Source organism: Mirounga leonina, unplaced genomic scaffold (assembly GCF_011800145.1).
Source record: "Mirounga leonina isolate KUSES-001 unplaced genomic scaffold, KU_Mleo_1.0 Mir_200, whole genome shotgun sequence".
Classification (NCBI taxonomy): Eukaryota; Metazoa; Chordata; class Mammalia; order Carnivora; family Phocidae; genus Mirounga; species Mirounga leonina.
The window spans coordinates 29660801-29675172 of NW_023270503.1; the positions used below are offsets into that span (position 1 = coordinate 29660801).

The 14372-nt window shown below is 50.1% G+C and overlaps 1 long non-coding RNA gene across 2 annotated transcripts in view; it reads right to left on the reverse strand.

Annotated features, from left to right (window-relative positions):
• Nucleotides 1-1512: 1512 nt before the first annotated feature.
• Nucleotides 1513-14372, reverse strand: part of LOC118024999 — an 18774-nt gene continuing 5914 nt past the window's right edge. Inside the window, exons 3-6 of one of the 2 annotated variants that reach the window (XR_004683239.1) lie at nucleotides 7016-7341; nucleotides 6282-6355; nucleotides 2132-2277; nucleotides 1513-1645 (exon numbers count right to left, since the gene is read on the reverse strand). This is a non-coding gene — a long non-coding RNA (uncharacterized LOC118024999). Of the gene's footprint in view, nucleotides 1646-2131; nucleotides 2281-6281; nucleotides 6356-7015; nucleotides 7342-14372 lie in introns of both variants that reach the window. The other variant, XR_004683240.1, reaches the window with a different exon arrangement.

Genomic DNA, 14372 nt, shown 5'->3' on the forward strand with positions numbered 1-14372 from the left:
TTGAGTTTTGTATCCTCACTCATCTTTGGTGTTGAAATGGTCTTGCCTCCCTATTTCTTCCTAGGCAGCTTATTTATTTATCATTTATGATTTGCTTCAATTTCACGGAGTTTCTGGTTACAAAGGTTTGCTTATGTTTGTGTGTGTGCATGTGTTTTAATAAACTGCTAGCAATTTGCATTCCCTCAGAAAATCTCTTTCATTTGAATTCCCCAGATGCCTGGGGGCCTCTTTGTCATTGCTGGTTCTGGAGATATTTGGAGACGTCCCTGCTAGGGGTGCTCATGCTCAGCACTTAGTCAGATATTCATAAGCTGGCTGAGACTTGCTCAGTCAATCTCTTAAAATATACTTCGATGAAATAACCCAACCCAAGTAGGCCTTTGAGGAGATTTTGAAGCCAGAACCTTCTGAACAATTCCCCAACCACGACTGGGTCTGCAATCACCCACAAGCTTGTTAGCTCAAGACGCAATTAGCTCGGCGGTTACAAACGTAAACAAAAGCGCATTTCACAAATGTGCCCTTTATGCCAAGTAGGTGATAGCAAGTCTCTACCAGTGGTTGTCAGCTGCAGTCAGAGGGCGGGCGTACCTCAAGGCCCTGTGGCAGGGAACCTCTGTGATGGGAGAGAAGAGGGGCCAAGGTTAATGGAGGGGTGAGTGGGGGGGGCAAGCAGAGCTATAGGCAATGAAGGGGCATCTGGGACCTTGGAAAATGAGAAACAACAAAAAGTAAGGCCATCTGTTAATGGTTAAATCCTTGAGCTTTGAAATTTGGTGGAGATTGATTGCTAATAATTGATTACTAAGGACCTACCATGGCAGAGGCACTGACTGAAACATTTTCTAAGTGCTAACTCAGTGGTTCTCAAACTTTCTGGCTCACTCTTAAATATTTTTGAGGACCCCCGAAGAGCTTTTGTTTCTGTGGATTATATCTGGTGGTATGATGTTGAACAGCTGGTTCTCTGGGGGGAAAAAAATCCTCATTGGTAGCATATGCCAATTCCCATGGTGTAAAGTCCTCCACTGTAGCCAATTTCGAGATTCCAGCTTAACATAACGGAACATGGGGCGCCTGGGTGGCTCAGTCGGTTGAGCGACTGCCTTCGGCTCAGGTCATGATCCCGGAGTCCCGGGATCGAGTCCCGCATCGGGCTCCCTGCTCGGCGGGGAGTCTGCTTCTCCCTCTGACCCTCCCCCCTCTCATGTGCTCTCTCTCTCTCATTCTCTCTGTCAAATAATAAATAAAATCTTAAAAAAAAAACCCAACCAAACAAAAAAAACATAACGGAACATGAAATGGGATGATGTGTGCATGATAACTCTCCCAAGTCAGGCGAGCTGATTCAGAACACTGCTGGAACGTTTAGCTACTACTTAAGGTGTTGGAAATTAAAACTGAGGAAATTTAAAAATACGCAATTCATTAAAAATATGAATAACCCATTACATGTAAATATAAATAACATTCTTTGTGAAAAAACTGGATTTTCCCAAATAAAAAAAAATCTTTATTGAGAAAAGTGAGCTTGCTTTTTTATATTTTTGCAATTCTCTTTAATGTCTAGTTTAATCAAAGGCTCCTGGATTCATACATCTTCTGCATTCAATCTGTTGTGATGTCAGACATCGTATGGTCTCTGGAAAACATTGCAGAGCAATAAAGGCAAATAATGTCTCACTATTGCTATGAAAATTGTTTTGGTCTTTTGGACCCCACCCCCCAACAAAGGGTCTTGGGGCCTTCCAGAGGTCCTGGGATCACACTTTGAGAACCGCTGTCCTAATGCATTTAATTTTTCCAAACATCCCAACGAGGCAGGTTTCTTATTATCCTGACTTTACAGATCAGGAAACTGAGGCACAGAGAAGTGAAATAACTTATGGGGGGGGCACTTAGTGAGAAAGTGGCAAAATCAGGATTCAAACAAAGTCAGTTTCTAGAGATGGGATTGAGTTGGTGATTGTCACTTAACTAGATGTGTGTGTGATCTTGGGGAAAATGAGCCTCTCTGAGCCTGAGGTGTTGCCATAACATCCATAACCCATCGTCATCCCCAATTTGGGTTAGACTTCACTTTCCCTCACTCTCAGGTCTTACTCACGGGTCCCTCATCTGTGCTTACTTAGAATTCTCTTTTTCTGTCCACATGATGCTTTATCCCACACGATTGTGGCATTGTTTAGTTGTCCCCATTGGATTGCACTCTCCATGAGGGCAGACACCAGGTCTACCTTGTCTCATCAGGATCTGGAACAGGTGCTTGAAAATCTGCTGAAGGAAGAAATGAGTAAATAAATATGCATTGAGACTTCGCATGAAGGCAGGCTACAGTCGGTCCTACCCAGAGTTCTGCCCTGTGGCTCCAGGGAGACAGGGAAGGAGGAGTGGGGAGGGGGCTGTCGTGCATCATCATAATCACAGGTCAGACCACAGGCTAAGAGAAGCCACCTCCTGAATTCTCCAAAGCAGTTCAGATCACCCACTTTCTGCCTGGACTCACTTCTTACTCAATCTTCCCATCACTCAGCACTCAGACACTCAGCTGAGCAGTCCCTCCAGATGGTCTTCATCCTTCTAGAAAATTCAGCATCTCTGCCCTATGCTGCTGGGGGTGGGAGAGGGGAACTCTTTGCTTTTTTCCCTTCATAGCCTGGGTTCCTGCCACTGGCACCTGATTAATGGCTGCACTTCCGGAGGCTGGGGACCCTGAGGAGATGCAGCCCGGCAGGTGGGGCCAGTTAGATGGAGGCCATCTCCCTGGGCTTGGAGCCGGTCAGCTTCCTCTTTCACTATCTATAACGGTCCTTTCCAGCAGTGACCTTCTAGGATTCTCAGAAACCGCTGAGAAGTGTAATTGTGGGGGAAGGGAGCAGGCAGTGCAGAGACAATCAACCCAGATTCTGCCTGGAAGGTCATGGGACTGAGCCCTGGCACCGGAGACCTTTAAGAAGCAAAAAGGAACTGAGAAAACAGCCAGGAGTTCGCCTAGCCTGGAGTTCCTGGAATTCTGCTTTGTGTGTGAGCTTCCCGCGGCAGCCAAGGCCCCTCTGACTAACAGGAGATGGGGATGGGAGGAAAGAGGGTGGGCGGGGAGGTGGCTTGGCCTGGCAGCTCGCCTGGGCACTGCCAGCTCAGGGGATGGGCTCCAGGTCTCCTCCAGGGGCCAACCTGGGTCTCCAGAGAACCTCACCCGTGAAGGTGGTGGCTGCCCGAGAGCTGTGCAGGTCAAGTCTACGGGTTGGGTTCTCTTTCCACCCTGGACAAGCTCTCTGCCCACCTGCTCTGGAGCAGGCAACCAAACAGGCTGTTATCTCTAGAAGGCTGGCTTTAAAACCTGACCCTTGGGGCACCTGGGTGGCTCAGTCGTTAAGCGCCTGCCTTCAGCTCAGGTCATGATCCCGGGGTCCTGGGGTAGAGCCCCGCATCGGGCTCCCTGCTCTGCAGGAAGCCTGCTTCTCCCTCTCCCACTCCCCCTGCTTGTGTTCCCTCTCTCGCTGTGTCTCTCTCTGTCAAATGAATAAAATCTTAAAAATAAATAAGTAAATAACTAAAACCCGACCCTTATCCAGGAAGGAACAGCTGACTCCACCTACACTCTTATGATTCAGTAGTTGTCATCCTGAAAGACACTGTGAGCCCGGCTGGGGCCACAGGACTGATGGATTTCCATTGGACAGGGAGGAGGAGGGAGTGGGAGGAGCAGTGAGGTTGGGGTGTGGGTGTGAGTTCTTAGGAAAAGGTACAATTGGGATCAGAGCCACCCCTGAGGGTGCGGACAAACCTAAGGATCCATTTCCTCCCTCCACCCAACATTAGAGCGAGTGAAGTCTTGCTAAAATAAAAACCAAGGGAGCTTTGGTGTACCATTGCATCCTCATACTGCATCACAGTCATTCACCCGTCTGTTCCTTGCTCTAACTTGTGAGCTTCCAGAGGACAGAGGGCGGGGTTGTACTCACCTCTGTATCCCAGATGCAGGCCCTGGGCCTGACACACAGGGCCTGACACACAGGGACGGCTCAGTAGGTATTTAGGTATTACATGAATGAATGAAGGAGGGAGTGAATGAATGAGTGAATGAAACCACAAACACAAAAACCCGTAGTCAGGGTAAAATGTCATTGGGAGGAGCTAAATGCAAAAGCAGTTGATTGGGATGGGTTTGGGGGGGGGGTACCCATGTCCTGCTGTTACTTTTCCTTCAGAGATTCAGAGAAACTTCTCTCCACAACCCCCCCACCCCCCGCTGCTTTGCTGCTTTGCTCTCTAAATGCTCAGATAATGTGGTTCATTCATCCATTCAACAAATATTTACTGAACACCTGCCATGACAAGCCCTGGGCTGCATGACTGGGAATGAAGGAGACCCGCACATGGCCTGCCTCAGGAAGCCTGCCCAGTGTCACGAAATAAGTAATCACGATGAGCTGTGACAAGTGCTGGGACCTAGTAGGTCGCACAGAGCTAGAGTGACTATATAATTTAATGTCCCAACTGGAGCACTCTTGACAGTAAAGATGATTGTTGCAGGTTGCGTCCTTTGGGAGGCAGATTCTGAGATGGGGATTCGAGTGCAGAAAGTTTATTAGAGATGCTTTGGGGTCAACACCTGTAGAAAGGAAGGGACCGAAGCCAGACCGGGCAGAGGGAGAAGTTGAGATGTGCCACGATCTCAGTGAAGGCTTCAGCCAACCCCATAGGGAGTTCAGACTCAGATGGCCCTTCAGCATCAGCTCCAGTGTGGGGGTGTGGCTTGGCTTTTATACCATCATGTTGATCCGTCATTGGATACTGGCTGCCTCTGGAAGGAGGTGTGACCTTGGGTGAGGCCATCCCCAAAGAGGGCCGACAGCTGAAGGCGTCTCCTGGCCGCTTTCCCAACAACTCGGGATTTGGATGGTGCCTCACTGACCTGCCACAGGCGCACAGATGACAACCAGGCCCAGGCAATAGGCTGTGTCGGGTGTCTATGGTGGGAACACCTGCTGGGGGTTTCAGCTGGAACCCTGTATCAATGCAGGGTGGCATGAAGCTCAGGGCTTGTGCAGCCTGCAACCTCTTCATCGCCAGCTCTCTTCCCTTCCCTTGCCTGTTTCCTCTGCTTTAGAGGACAGTGGGTGGCTTTTGCGTGCGTTCTCTCATTTCACATGCATTCCGCACCCACTTCGGGAGCATCGCATCATTTAATTTGTGGTGAGGTGAGTGTAATTATTTTTCTCACCCCCACATCCAAACTATCAGGAAGTTCTTTCACCATTACCTCCGAAACAGAGCCCCAAACTGTTCACTTTCTCCACCTTCACCACCTCTACCCTAGGGCAAACCACCGTCTCCTCTCTCCTAACTGTTGCCGTTGTTTTGATTTTGAACCAAGATGGCCTACAGCATGGAGCTGCAGGAGGAATGGGTGATAATGCGAAGAAAAAAGAATCAGAAGACCACTGAGGGAGCCTCCAGCAGAGCGCATGAACTCAAAATGCCTGAGAGAAGCCCAAAACATGACATTTGATCTGAAGAATCAGCATATGACCTGAACGTTGAGGATATTCCCTCTTCAGAATAAACTGAAAGGCAGGAGAGACAGTGGTTAGGTCATGGCCCCTGAGGCCAGAGTGCCTGGGTTGACATAACCTCAGGCCAGCGTCTTGACTTCTCTGTGCTTCAGTTTCCTTGTCTGTAGAATGGTGGTAATGATAACAGAACTCTTGGGGCACATGCGAAGTGCTCTTCTGCGCTCCTCAGTATTACCCTGTGAGCTGCCATCTTGGTCTGTGTTCAGCATGGTAGATGTGGCTGTTGGTGCCCTTTCCCGGCCTCATCTCCCTTCCGCTCCTATCCCCAACATGCCCTATCCCCACTCCCACGTGAAGTCATTTATCCATTCGACAAATATTTCTTCAGTTGCTACCCATGCATCAGGCACTAAACTCTTGTTTTATTCTTCTGCATCCCACAAGTATTTGAGCTAATGGGCAGGTGGCCTTGGGCTTGCTTTTGCCTAAATGGGAGTCCCTGTCCCTTGCCATTTCTTGTTCATGCTCAAAGTCACCCAAATGGAAAACCAGCTTCCGTTGTGGCCCAGCTACTACCTCTTGTCCTCCATTTTGGACCTTCAGCTGCTGGTGGAGAATGAGCATCATGAATGACCCCCCTTGAGTGACCCCATGAATGACTCTTCCTCCTGGACCCAAGAAGCCTTGGTGGGAGAGGAAGCCCTTGGCAGCTTGGAACCCCACTCTCTCATGTGGTTGCATTCTCCACCTTGATCCTACCTTGGCCGTGGCCTTGTGTACTCCTGGCCTGTGTCTCCTTTTCCCGGATCCTTCTCCGAATGTCCGGAAAGGGCCTAGAAAGGATGAAGGAAGGGTGAAGTGAAGAGGGCAGGGGGCAGGGCAAGTGGAAGAAAGAAGTGAGGCCCGGGAGGCAAGAGGGGTTGAAAAGATTGAAGTGTGAAAGGGTGCTGATGATGACATTTGCCATGAATTAATGCATGAGTGCCTCAGTGGGAACGATAGCCCTGTGAAGTCAGTACCCCGGTCGTCCCGTTTTCCAGGGAAGGGGACTGAGGCAAAGACAGGTTATGAAACTCCCCAGAAGCCCACCACGGAGATGGGAGAGCTGGCTGCCCCCCCTGGATGGGGGAGGGTGCAGAAGTCCCACAAGGGCTCCCTGAGAAGGACATGCACCGGCATAGAGCCAGCACTCAGTGAACAGTGTTAAATGCATGGTGGTGCCAAGGGGCTGGGGGCAGGCTCTTTACATAAACCCCTGGTGTCTGGTGTCCGCGGGCCCTGGCTAGTGAAGCATCTTATCTCCCCCACCCAGGAATTCCTCAGCCCCCTTGGTCAGGGCGCTGCAGTCCACCAGCCAGAGGGAAGCTGGATTCCCCAGTTCTGGGTTGGCATCGCCCACACCACTGCAAGGAAGGAGAGGGCTGTGGTGTGGGCACAGCTTGACATCGGTTACTTCCTACCCCTGGGGCCTTAGGGGAGGCAGTTAGCCTCACCTTCCTCGGTCACAAAACAGCAACGTAGGTCCATCCTCCATGTCAAGGTGAAGACGAAACTGTTGGGGGGGGTAGAGCCCCACACAGGGCAGGGAGGCGGTAAATGGATGCAGTTATGGTCGCACCTCTTCACCAGCCCTACTGCGCTCATGGCTGATGAGCTCTTGGCAGTTGACAAAGCTCTTTCCGCTCCCATGTCAGCCTGACTTGGCTCCTCTTAGTGGGTGGGCAGGCACTGCAGAACCTCTGTGTCTGTTTCACAGATGAGCAAAGAGAAGCCCAGAGGCCAGAGAGGACAAGGAAGCCTTGTGGAGGTCTCTGGGGACCTGCGGGGGGCAGGGGGGGGGTGTCAGGAAGAGAGGGCGTCCAGGAGCCCAGTGTGACGGGCCTGCTGTCCCCCGCCTCCCCCAGCCACCGAGCCCATCAGCGCGGTTAGGATCTGTTGGCCCGTAACTAGTCCCCATGTCCCTGTCCAGCAGCAGCCTGACCTCGTTCACTTGGAGAAAAACAGGAAGCTGGACTCTGCCAGGAATCAGAACACACCCTTCCTCAGCCCTGGGCTGCAAGGACGCTGGGGGGCTCTGGGGGCAGGTCACAGGGCAGGGTGTGGGGTAGGGGCTCTGCAGGCCAAGCCAGGGTGGCCGGGGGCCTAGACAGATGGGCTGGGCTCTGGCCAGGCCTTGCTGAGCTCCCCAGGGGCCAAGAGGACGTGGGGAGGTGGGGAGCCAGGAACGGGAGCTCTTGGCCTTCCTCTCCCATGTGGGGACAGAATTATGGGGCACCGGGGTCACATATGACTTTTGCCTCCATGGGCCCCTTCTTCTATTAAAAAAAATATTAAAACGTATATTCCACAACTGTATTGGTCTAAAGATGAATATGATTCAGGCTGGACTCGTGATTATGTCTTCATGATCATTTTATCTTGTGGTTTTAAAAGAAATGAAAATGAAAACATTTTCCTGGGCCTCTAACAGTATGGTGGGCCCTGGGCCTAAAGGATAAGTCAGCCCTACGGATGAAGATCCTAGCACTTTCCAGTCCCGCAGAAACCATGTCCCCCCATCGTGGCCACGAAACACAGGGATTAGCGCTCAGAGATCAGATGGGAATGCCGGGCTCAGCCTGGAAATAGAACCTGTTTGCCCCTCTGTAGAATGGGGAAATGAGGGCATCTGCCTCCTGATGCTCTTCTGAGATGATCTTCTGAGAAGTGTCTGGCCCAGGACCTGCCTCAAGGGAGCCCCACTATTTCCTCACTGGCAACACAGATTAGGCACCTACGGGGTACAGAACCCAGGAAAGAATGTGGCTTAAGGGAACGCCTACTATTTTATTTTTTTTTTATTTTATTTTTTTAAAGATTTTATTTATTTATTTGACAGAGAGAGACACAGCGAGAGAGGGAACACAAGCAGGGGGAGTGGGAGAGGGAGAAGCAGGCTTCCCGCCGAGCAGGGAGCCCGATGCGGGGCTCGATCCCAGGACCCTGGGATCATGACCTGAGCCGAAGGCAGACGCTTAATGACTGAGCCACCCAGGCGCCCCACGCCTACCATTTTATATCAGAGTTTAGGGTCATCTTTAATTTTTAACTTTTTATTGGAAAGCGATTTACTACCTTTAAATATGCATAATGTCACAAATAGAAGTGTGGTGAAAATCAGCTGGTATCCGTGTTTGATTTCAGTGAAGAAGATTTAGGCCGGGGATGGAGTCCCAGCCCACGAATGTTGTTTAAGCCCCCAAACTGACTAGTGGGTTGTGTAAAGAGAACTCTTTTTTAAAAGATTTTATTTATTTATTAGACAGAGAGAGAGACAGCTAGAGAGGGAACACAAGCAGGCAGAGTGGGAGAGGGAGAAGCAGGCTTCCCCGCGAGCAGGGAGCCCGATGCGGGGCTCGATCCCAGGACCCTGGAATCATGACCCGAGCCGAAGGTGGACGCTTAATGACTGAGCCACCCAGGCGCCCCTGGAGAACTCTTTTTTAAGGACCTTGAAGGAGAGCACTGAACTGAATTTCCAGCTGGCAAGGATTGTTCGTGTTAAGGTTCTCATTTCTCTGATGTTTCTGATTAAAACCTCCCAGCTTCTCTGGCTGAGTTAGGTCACTCTGGTCTCGTTATTTCGGTATTTCCTGAGAATCCGAGCTGGGGTTTGCTGCAGATGTGCTCCTCAGCCCGTAACCCATGAGCTCTGTGGGCTAGTGGCCTGAGGTGCCTCTGCTCTAGCCCCTCTTTTGTGGGGTGGTGGGGGGGAAGGGGGTCATGTCAGGGGGGGAAGACAGGTCATCCAACTCACAGGTGCTGAGACGCAGAGTGAGTCCACTTACTGGTTGTCTCTTAATGGCCCTGTCACTGTTCTGCCTGAAACCCTCAGGGATCTCCACTGGCTCTCCCAGGAAAGCGGGGAGGCCCCTGCCTCCTGGCCACTGGAACCAGCCTGGCTCCTTCTCAGGACCCCCTTCCTCACTTCCCGCCACTCTGGCCCTTAAGGGAAGCAGCCCCTGTCGTTGCTCCCAACACTGCCCGCCTGTTGGCCTCCTTCACAGCCTTGGCCTCTGGAAGTGACCTGCTTTTATGTGTTGAGTGTTAGAGTCTTCGAATAGAGTCCATCTGGCCCACTGGGTGGTAAGCTCCCTGAGGGCCAGGCCTCACCTTATCCTCATCCCTGCTCTATCCCCAGCCCACAAGAGGCACCCAGGAAATATTTGTTGAAGCCATTATATATATATATATATTTTTTTTTTAAAGATTTTATTTATTTATTTATTTGAGAGAGAGAGCGAGAGCACATGAGAGGGGGGAGGGTCAGAGGGAGAAGCAGACTCCCTGCCGAGCAGGGAGCCCAATGCGGGACTCGATCCAGGGACTCCAGGATCATGACCTGAGCCGAAGGCAGTCGCTTAACCAACTGAGCCACCCAGGCGCCGAAGCCATTATTATATTTAAGCATACAGTATTCATCCATGCAGTAATGGATTCAAAAATATTTCCTGGAAGAGAGGCTTCGGAGTCACACAGACCTGCGTTCCTGTCCCATCGAAGCAAGTCTCAGCTTTGTCATTTTCAAAGTGCAGATAAAAATTGCACCTGGCATGGGGCGCCTGGGTGGCTCAGTCGTTAAGCGTCTGCCTTCGGCTCAGGTCATGATCCCAGGGTCCTGGGATCAAGCCCCATGTCTGGCTCCCTGCTCCGTGGGAAGCCTGCTTCTCCCTCTCCCACTCCGTCTGCTTATGTTCCCTCTCTCGCTGTGTCTCTCTCTGTCAAATAAATAAATAAAATCTTATAAAAAAAAAAAAAGTCGCACCTGGCTTGCTGGGCAGCTGTGGGGAAGGGAGGCCGTGCCCAGAGAGAGACGAGCTGTGGTGACAGGGATGGGCGAAGGGGCAGGCCCGGGACCCCCGTCCCACGATCACACTGTTTTGTTTCCATTAAGGGTGGACATTCATCACAACCACACCTGTACGTGGGTTGATGTCATCCAATTTAGAATGGTTTTATCGCTTTGGTTCCCAAAGTTGGCTGTAGGTTGGAATCAAAGGGGAGTTCAAAAAAAAAAAAAAAAAAAAATCCTGAGGCTGGAGTTCAGTCTTGGAGAGGCTAAGGTAATTGATCTGGGGTGTGGCCTGGACATCGGGACTTTTCAAATGACCCCAGGTGGGGCCCCTGGGTGGCTCAGTCATGGTCTTAGGGTCCTGGGATGCATGCGTGGAGCCCTGCTTCACGCTCCCTGCTCAGCGGGGAGTCTACCTCTCCCTCTCCCTCTGCCCCTCCTGCTCCTGCTTGTGCGCCTGCGTGCTCTCTCTCAAATAAATAAATAAAATCTTAAAAAAAAGAAGAAGAAGAAAAAAGAAAATGACCCCAGGTGATTCCACCATGTAGCCAAGGGTGAGAACTTTGGTCTTGCCCCAGATGTGACTTCGGGTCCTCTCCCTTCCTACCACTCCCTTCCCTCCTGCTTGAAATTCACTTGACGTTGGCACAAAGACTTCCAGGGCACAATTGAGATAAATGGCTTAAAATGCAGATGACTAATTGAGGAGAGAAAGCCGCTGAATCTCTTCTTACACGTGTTCTGCTATCAGCTGTCAGATTCTTTTCTGCCTTCCTAGCAGGGAGAGGTCCTGGGAGTGGGAAGGAAAGGAGAGCTAGGATCTGGTGTCTGGAGACCAAGGTCCCAAGCTTTGCCACAATGTAAATATGGAAGTAGCAGCTCCCTCTCCCGCCTAGGGTCTCACTCAGTTCCTCACTCCGTGAAATGACATTCGTTTGAGAGCCAGCATCCTAGAGCTAGGGCCAATTCCACAATCCCTAAGAACCAGCCTTCCAGCCATCCTGAAGCTTGCATGTCCATGCAGATTCCCTGGCCTCGAGCTGACCCTGCTTGCTGAAGTTTGTTTAGTGCAACCACGTTATGATAAAGCTTAATTCCCAGAAGACATCATTGTAATTTTGAGGCTATGAAGCAACTCAAAGTGAATTTATGAGGTGTTGACAAATAGAGGTCATGGGGGAATCAGCTTTTTATTGCATAGAAGAGCATCTTCTATAATCAGCTGGAGGCTTATCTGCAGCTGGATGTTTCCTAAGAGAGTGAAAATGTTTCCTCTCTTGAGCAGGTCAATGTGGAGCCATTGTAGAACTTTTTACACCAGTCTTTTTAAAGGGAACCCTGTTCTTGTTCCTGTGGTCACCAATTAATTGACGAGAGTTTATAGTTCTTGGAAGAAAGAAATGGAAATTCTAAGGAAGAGACAGGAGATGTAGAAAGCCCTTCTAATGAGACACAGGAATGAGTAGGGCTGAAGTAAGGGAATGTCCTGGAACCAGCCCGAAGGGCGGGCCCAGGAAAGAGTCCTCGGGCAACTGCTTTTGGCATTCAGATGTTTTTTTCCCAAGCTCAGGCCTGAGGGCCTCCCAGCTACAGAGCCCAACCAGGCCACAATGATTACACAAATCACAAACACAATGATTATACAAATCTAGTGCCAGTCCAATCAGGCCCAAGCCCAACTTTTTCTGCATAGTACAACTTGCACGTTTGAGGTCAAGCTCTGTTGGACACAGAGAGGAAGGGTATTCGGAAAAGGACAGACTTTTTCCAGAAATTCTCTGGCTCCCAGCCCCCTCTTCCCCCCAGTTCAGATTTCGGAGCACATCCAAAGCAAGGCATCACCGTGAAGGCTGCTCAGATACCTGGGAAGCTTCCTAAGTGAAGTCCACTCAATTGCCTCAAAGTACGAGTTGGCTGCATCTCCTGGTGCCTAGTGTTGGGTTAGATGCCCAAGTTGAGCTTGGGAAGTAAGTGAACTTGGCATTGTCCCTGTGTTCTCCGTGTGAGGGAGTTGAACACTTCTGTGTTCCAGGCACTGCGGATTCAGACTGGGGGTTCAGAGGTGAGGAAGACCTGCCTTTACTCTGGAGGGGTTCACAGTCCATGGGGTCTGACTTGACCATCTGGCTGCCCTGGGGCTGGACTCCACCTGGGCAGACCCTGGCTCTTGGCCCCACTCTCCGTGGTCACTTTACCGCTGTGCACTATTATGCCCTCCGGTATTCCACTGGCTGCCTGATGGGTCAGCTGGTTGACCTAGCTGCCAGACAGTAACACGTCTTGATTACTGGGTTTGTTGGTACCTCCTGAAATGTTGTTATTGAGGCAAATGCCTAACTCACGTAACCCCAGTTGAGGCCAGGACAGACCTCTGACTGATGGCCCTGCGTATACAAGCAGCTGCAGGCCAAAGGGTTGAGTGCTTAGAACAAAGCCCCATGAGAGCCCAGAGGGACATCTGAATAATTCTGGGGACAATGTTTCCAAAGCATACTCTGGGGAACATCAATCCTGTGAAGTGCTCCTCCAAAACTAAAAGATTTTGTGGACAAATAGGTTTGGGAGGGGCGACTGGGTGGCTCAGTCGGTTAAGCATCTGCCTTTGGCTCAGGTCATGGTCCCGGCGTGCTGGGATGGAGCTCCACGTTGCTTCGGCTCCCTGCTTAGTGAGGAGTCTGCTTCTCCCTCTCCCTCTCCCTCTGCCCCTCCCCCTGCTCGTGCTCGCTCTCTCTTTCAAATAAATAAATAAAATCTTTAAAAAAAATTGGGGAAACAGTGCATACTCTAGTTTCCCCCTTAGACCTTGAACACACTGAAAACTCTGAGATTCCTGGATGAAGAAACATTACTTTTCTAACCCATCCTCTGTGGCTGCTTAGCTGTGTCAATGTTTCTTAACGTGAAATGGGAGGGCACTCATCCCAGAATCTCTTGGGGGTGCTTGTTGGAAATACAGAATCCCCAGCCCCGCTGCAGACTTTCTGAGTCAGAATCTCCAGAGCCAAGACCTAAGAATCTGCTTTGAACAAGTTCCCAGTTAATTGTGATGTGTGCTCATGTCGAGAACCCCAGCTAAACCTTCCCTGGCCTTGGCTTTTTCTCAGAGTGTTGTAAAGATCAAGAGATAAGCTCGAGCAAAAAGATTAGTCAGAAAGAAACTACACACTTCCCAACTCATTCTATGGGGCCAGCGCTACCCTGATAACAAAACCAAGCAAAATTCAGTACAAGAAGAAAGAGAAAACTAGAGCCCAATAAAAATAATGACTAGAGATGTAAAAATCCTCAACAAAATACTAGCAAACCAAACCCAGCAACATATTGGAAGGGTTATACACCATGATCAAGTGGGATTTATCCCAGCCATGTGAGGTTGGTTTAACATCCAAAAATCAGTGAATGTAATACAGCATATCAACAGAACCACTGGAACAAAGAAATGGCACAGTAGTTGGATGTGCACATGGGGTCAAGGAGGAGTTTGAAACAACTGGAGACAATAGAGGCAAATGAAATGATCTGATTCAGAGGAGGAATTGCTGGTGACAGATAGGGTAGAACCTCTCAGGAGTCCAGTTCTTGATAAGGTGAGAGGAGATGGTATCTGCAGCATAGGGAGCCAGTGGTCTTGGAGAGGAGCAGTGACACTCTTCCAACTGTCATAAGGAGAAAGAGAATTTGGTACAGATGGGGAGGTGGGAAGGTGAAGGTACTCCTGAGGAACTGCTTTTATATTCTTTTTTTTTTTTTAAGATTTTTTATTTATTTATCTGAGAGAGAGAATGGGAGACAGAGAGCATGAGAGGGGGAGGATCAGAGGGAGAAGCAGACTCCCCGCCGAGCAGGGAGTCCGATGCGGGACTCGATCCCGGGACTCCAGGATCATGACCTGAGCCAAGGCAGTCGCTTAACCAACTGAGCCACCCAGGCGCCCTGCTTTTGTATTCTAATTGAAATTGTCTCCTCGCCTCTTTTTCTTTTCTTTTCTTTTCTTTTCTTTTCTTTTCTTTTCTTTTCTT